At 41.6% G+C, this 6,029-nt stretch overlaps 1 protein-coding gene across 1 annotated transcript in view; it reads left to right on the top strand.

Annotated features, from left to right (window-relative positions):
- Positions 1–6,029, top strand: part of LOC123762060 (dual specificity calcium/calmodulin-dependent 3',5'-cyclic nucleotide phosphodiesterase 1A) — a 546,501-nt gene that overhangs the window by 17,464 nt on the left and 523,008 nt on the right. The gene's annotated exons all lie outside the window — the stretch shown is intronic.

Below are 6,029 nucleotides of genomic sequence, written 5' to 3'. Positions count from 1 at the left end.
TTAATCAAAAATAGAATGGTATAGCTGGCAACTTGAGGCCCCTTCTCCCCCCCCCTCCCCTGGTACCCCCCACCCCCACCCAGGAGACCATCTTCTTTGCAGGAATTTTCGTAGTTGCTCATGTATATTAAGACATTAATCCTCCCCGTCTTCTTTTATATATAATTTGTGTAAATATTTGTTGTCATCTTTTGCTTATGATTGTGCGTGGTTCGTGCTTTTTGAGGAAAAAGTGTCACATAAAATAGAAATACTGAGATAGACTTGGCAAGGTATATGGCCGCTTGGAGCGTGAGCACGTCTTCTGCCCACGAGGTGCGCTATATACCCTGTGCCCGCTACCTGGAGGTATACCCCCGCTACCTGGAGGTATACCCCGCTACCTGGAGGTATACCCCTTCTACCTGGAGGTATACCCCTTCTACCTGGAGGTATACCCCGGTACCTGGTGATCTCCCTACCTCCCTTGCTATACCTGGTGGTCCCCCCACCTCCCTCGCTATACCTGGTGGTCCCCTTTTTTTTTACTTAATATTTTACCTCTATACTCGTCCACAATATGCTAATATACTGATCTGCTATTTGATGACTCCAACGCTCCGCTACTATCAATAAAAGACAACCATCTTTACCACTTGATACTATGTCCTCTAAGCCAACCATTACAGCTTGAAGTTCAGTCAGCATTGAGGAGACATTGTCAGTTAAGCGGTGTCCAATAACAGTATCTATGGTGCCGATGTCATTGTACTCCCTAATCAAGACTCCACATCTAGCCTTTCCGTTCTTAACTACTGACCCATCTTCTTCTTGAGGTGATTTCAGGGCTTAGCATCCCCGCGGCCCGGTCCACGACCAGGCCTCCTTTTTATTACACACACCCCCAGGAAGCAGCCCGTAGCAGCTGTCTAACTCCCAGATACCTATTTACTGCTAGGTGAACAGGGGCATCAGGGTGAAAGAAAGTGCCCATTTGTTTCCGCCTCCACCGGGGATCGAACCCGGAACCTTAGGACTACGAATACCGAGCACTTTCCACTCAGCCGTCAGGCCCCATCACAATAAACATATGGTGTTTAATTTAGGTATTGTTCTGTTCCGTACATTAGTTTTCTCTTGCAGAGAACAATCACAACATCTGCATTACAATTCTCCCATTGTGTTAATTTTTTTGTAGACAATGAAATATACTTTCTTGCAACATGTAATATGTTACATCAGAAAATAAAGTTCTCGTATATCCTCTCTTGTTATATGTCAAAATAAATTGCTCATTTCTTCCCATCTTTTGAATGAAGTGGATTAATTAATTGTCTCCCCCCAACTTGTCAATAGTCTAATCGCCGAAGCTACATTATCTCAGAAACAGTATCTCTAATCCTCATTATATCAATTGTGGCATTTTTAAGGCATCCTTTTTAGGGTTATTCATGCCTGTGCCACCCCTTTGGGTGGCTTAATCACCATTAATTAATTGGACGTCCTAAGAATCTTTTCATAGCCTCATTTTGTGCCTTCTCTAACTTTAGTCTACCAAAAGAAGAGATAACAGGTGCAGCATAACAATAATAATCAATAAGAGATCCCGCAGTACTCAAGTACATCATGCGGAGCTCTGGGACTTTCACTCCCTATCCACAACTTACCGAAACTTTCAAAGGTTCTAATCTCTTCCGAGATTGACTCAAGATCTTAAGATTGAGATCAGGAGATCACAAGATAACAGACGGTTCAACTCGGTTTTCATACGTTGATGTGTATATACAATATATTTGCCTAAATATTTATATATTTTACCGTACTAGATTTTTTCCCCCGTTTTTAATATATTAGGCTTCCGATTTCTACATTCAAACTGAATTTTGTTTTCATTAACCACAAGTCCCATGTGGTGACAGGTCTCCTAAGTCGTACAACACCGTTTGAATATTTAAGCTATCTTTACCCCGGAAACACCTGCAGATATATAGTTACCATATTTGATTATCTCTCGTATGCTATCCTACTCATTAGCATATTAAACAGGGCGGGTGTTAACGCTTCTCCTTGAGGCGTGGCGAGCTCAAAAGATCTTAAAGCTAGCATGAAGATAAGCACCTATTCAGTGCACTAATCCTCCTCTCAAGTATTTAGTGAAATACTTGAGAGGTAAGTCGTTTGCTCCCTTGATTCTTCTGTTTCCACTATCCAGTACTAATGGTAAATACTGAGGTCATTCACTCCGTGCCGCTGCTTGGGCCCTCCCCCGGCACCACCCACCGTGACTCTGGCCTTCAAGACGCAAGTTTTTAATACTGAGAGAGAGAGAGAGAGAGAGAGAGAAGAACGCTGGGAAGATTGCTTTTAATCTACATATTTTCAAAGTAAGTTTTTTTGGCTAATAATAAAATTAACATGTTTGAACTACCACAGATTTAAGGAAAGTTCAGTTTAATATATTCATTGCATTTCTTTTCTGAAAATTCTCACGCATTATATGAGTATCTTATGTTTTTTATTGGACATTTTCTCCAAGTGTATCTTTCCACCCTATATTTATCTTCTCTCCTATTCTCAACGCATCGTCATTTCCTTCAGCATTATTTTTTTGCATTTCATCTCCTCTCTGTCTCTTCCCCGTTCCTCTCCGCCATTTTTTACTTCCGTTTCTCATTATTCTACTCGTCCGCACTTCCTTCTTGCACACACAAAGCCCCCTCTCCCCCCCCCGCCACCTCCTTTCCCATCAGTCCTTCCTGTCTTCTGTTGTTCCCACCTGGTCTTATGATCCTTTCCCATCTCGCTCCTGCCTGGCTATTGGACACGTTCATACCCCCCCCCCCCCATCCCTCTCCTCCTTACCTGGGCATTCGGACACGCCCATACACTCATCCCTTTCGTTCCTATACCTGACCATAGGGGCACACCCTTATATCCCTACCTGACCATAGGAAAAACCCTCCTTCCTTGTCCCTACCTGGCCATTAGGATACATCCATATACCCCCTTCCATTCCACGTACGTCATTAAAAGGACATTTGGACGGACCGTGCATCCCTACCCCTTCCATACCTGGATAATGGGGACACTTCACATGCCTTGGACCAACAACAGTCAAAACGGCTACCACATTTTATGGCTTCACCTGGTAATTACTAAGTCTCCGGTTCCTTCTCTTCCTGCCACTTGCATCTCACGTACCCGTACCCACTACACACCTACACCTGCCTGCTACTTCCATCCCATGTACCCGTACCCACTACACACCTACACCTGCCTGCTACTTCCATCCCATGTACCCGTACCCACTACACACCTACACCTGCCTACCACTGCCATCCCACGTACCCACTACCTCCACTGGTGTAGTGGTCTTGGTATCCGTGCTGTTGGTGGGGAGACTCCTGTTGGCCTGGGTTCGAATCCTCTAAAGGGTTATAGTTATAGTCATATATCTGTATTTGAGGACCATTCAAGCTTTGCTCATATGGTCATTATATACATCATATAATGTATGTAATATAATATGCATATATTCTGCGAATAAGGTAATGAATACTTGTGGTGAATATATGGACTTCTCGAGTCTCCTCCTACGGCCACCAAAGCTTATATGCCCTCTTGAGAAGTTGTTGTTATAGATTCAGCTACTCGGAACAAGTTGCAAGTAGCACGGGCTATGGTGAGCCCGTAGTGGACTTACCTGGCACAGGAGCGGGGCTGTGTGTCTCTTGAGACGCTCCCTGCGTGCTTATGGGGATTATGGGGGTTGGTGCGGGGTGCTCACTATTTCCCTTTGTTCAGCTGTAATGACCGCCTTCCCTTTCCCTTCACCTCTTTTCTCTTCCTTCACCTCTTTACCCCTTTTTTCCTTACCTTTCTCTTTACTTCCCCTCTTACACCCACCCCACTTCTTCTCTCCCTCTCTCCTACAATCGTCTCCTCACAATCCTATCATAATTCCTCGTGATGGGTCCTGCTTCTGCTCTTTTGTTAATTTTAATTAACGTTGCGTTAGACGGGATTATATATATACGCATGACTGATGAAGATTAAGCCACCCAAAAGGTGGCACGGGCATGAATAGCCCGTAAAAAATATACACATGCATATATAGCGTTTATATATGCACTGTACGCATAGCGTTTAGGTCAGGTCCTTAATCTAAATTTTCCCTGGAAAATAGGATGAGGTCAGGTCTTTAATCCTAGTCTCATCCTGTGAGCGGTAGCGCAAATAATATATGGCGGTGATATTTTGTTTCAGGGCAAAGATATTTCAAAGGTTCAAACGATGTTGGATAATTTCGGAAATCTGTGTCACCATATGGGACTGGTGGTTAATGAAGACAAAACTAAGTTTGAATGTAGAATTCGGAGGCCCATTATATTGAAAATAAACGGTAAAAAAATATAGTTAATATATATAAATATTTAAGCATATGTGTTGGATATACCCATGAGAGTTTGGAAGCTGAGATGAACAGACTGTTGGGTCAATGTCGGAAGAGATTACAACCTCTGAAGGCCTTGACATGCTGTGGAAAGGGAGTGGGAGTCCCTGTGCTACGAATGATATACTTGAGTACTGTAAGATCTCTTATTGATTATGCTGCACCTGTCATTTTTTGTTTTGATAAAGGTAGGATGGGCAAGTTGGAAAAGGTACAAAATGAAGCAATGAGAATTATCTTAGGATGCCCAAGAAATGCTATGATTGAGATAATGAGATGGAGTCGAATCTGAAGAGTATTGGGGATAGAATTTTACATTACATTTTTACATTATGATTTCACTGCATTTTGTGTGGTTTCCATTTTGATATTTCTATTTTAACTGTTGCACAGGAGGTGGAATTTATCTTCATTAAACATCATGTTGTTTACTGTGGCCCATTGAAAGATCTGATTTACATCAGTTTGGAGGTTTGCCATATCCTCTATATTATCTATTCATGAAAACACTAGTGTCATTTGCAAAGAATAATATGATGCTGTAGTTTGCATCTTGCCCATTTCCAATACTGTATTAGACCAAGAAAGCACAGTACAGTACTAGAGCAAGCACAGTATCCTGAGGAAACTGAGCTTTTCATGGTGGATGATCCAGATTATGTTCCTATACTATTTTACAAGTCTTCATATTACACCCTCGCTCTCTCCAGTCTTGCTGAAGGTACACATGATGGTAACTCGTTACCATAATTAGCTCCATTATTTCCGACACCAATATTGTGAATGGTACAGAAAAGTACGTGGCCATATGGGGCGTATCAGTGGAATATGAAGGATATTGAAATGGGACATGCTGAATGTTATAATTAGTATACAATTTAATGGTTAGGTACTATCAATAGTATACTTTACATATAAATGCTATGTATATGCTGTATAATGTTAAATGTAGCCCATATGTGCGACATTCAGCAGAAGCAACTGTAACAATGCATTTGTTGGCAAATTTTAAATAGAATATTTTACTTGTGATTTATTGATACATTACATAGTACAGTACTATTTGTCTTCTCAAAGATATCAAAGTCTTGATAATGTTATCATAAACAGAAGTTCATGTATGATGTTAAACTTAATTTTTTACTATTAAGTACTGTATTATAAAATTACCTTTGGTCTTATGTTAAAAAGTTACCAAGTTAAATTTTTTTGGGCTAGAACATATGTTAGTTTTTGACACCGAATTAAAAAAAAATAATCATCTAACAATTTTTTATTTACTGAATAATATTCAAACTGCTCATTTTACAAACTTCATGGGTGAGCACTGAAGCAAGAATGTTCCAATCATACTACCCTGCCCAAGACTTTAACCTAGGCACACATACGTCGGGCTGCGAGCAGCCGCGTCCAACAGCCTGGTTCATCAGTCCGGCAACCAGGAGGCCTGGTCGACGACCAGGCCGCGGGGACGCTAAGCCCCGGAAGCACCTCAAGGTAACCTCAAGGTAGGCCATATGACTAGTACGCATGTGTACTTCTGCTGTACCAAGTCGCTCCACTAAATACTGTACATTCTGTATATCCATTTTAGATG

This window comes from Procambarus clarkii, chromosome 34 (assembly GCF_040958095.1).
Source record: "Procambarus clarkii isolate CNS0578487 chromosome 34, FALCON_Pclarkii_2.0, whole genome shotgun sequence".
Classification (NCBI taxonomy): Eukaryota; Metazoa; Arthropoda; class Malacostraca; order Decapoda; family Cambaridae; genus Procambarus; species Procambarus clarkii.
Note: the sequence above shows the minus strand (reverse complement) of the source record. Positions and strands in the feature narration are given on the sequence as shown.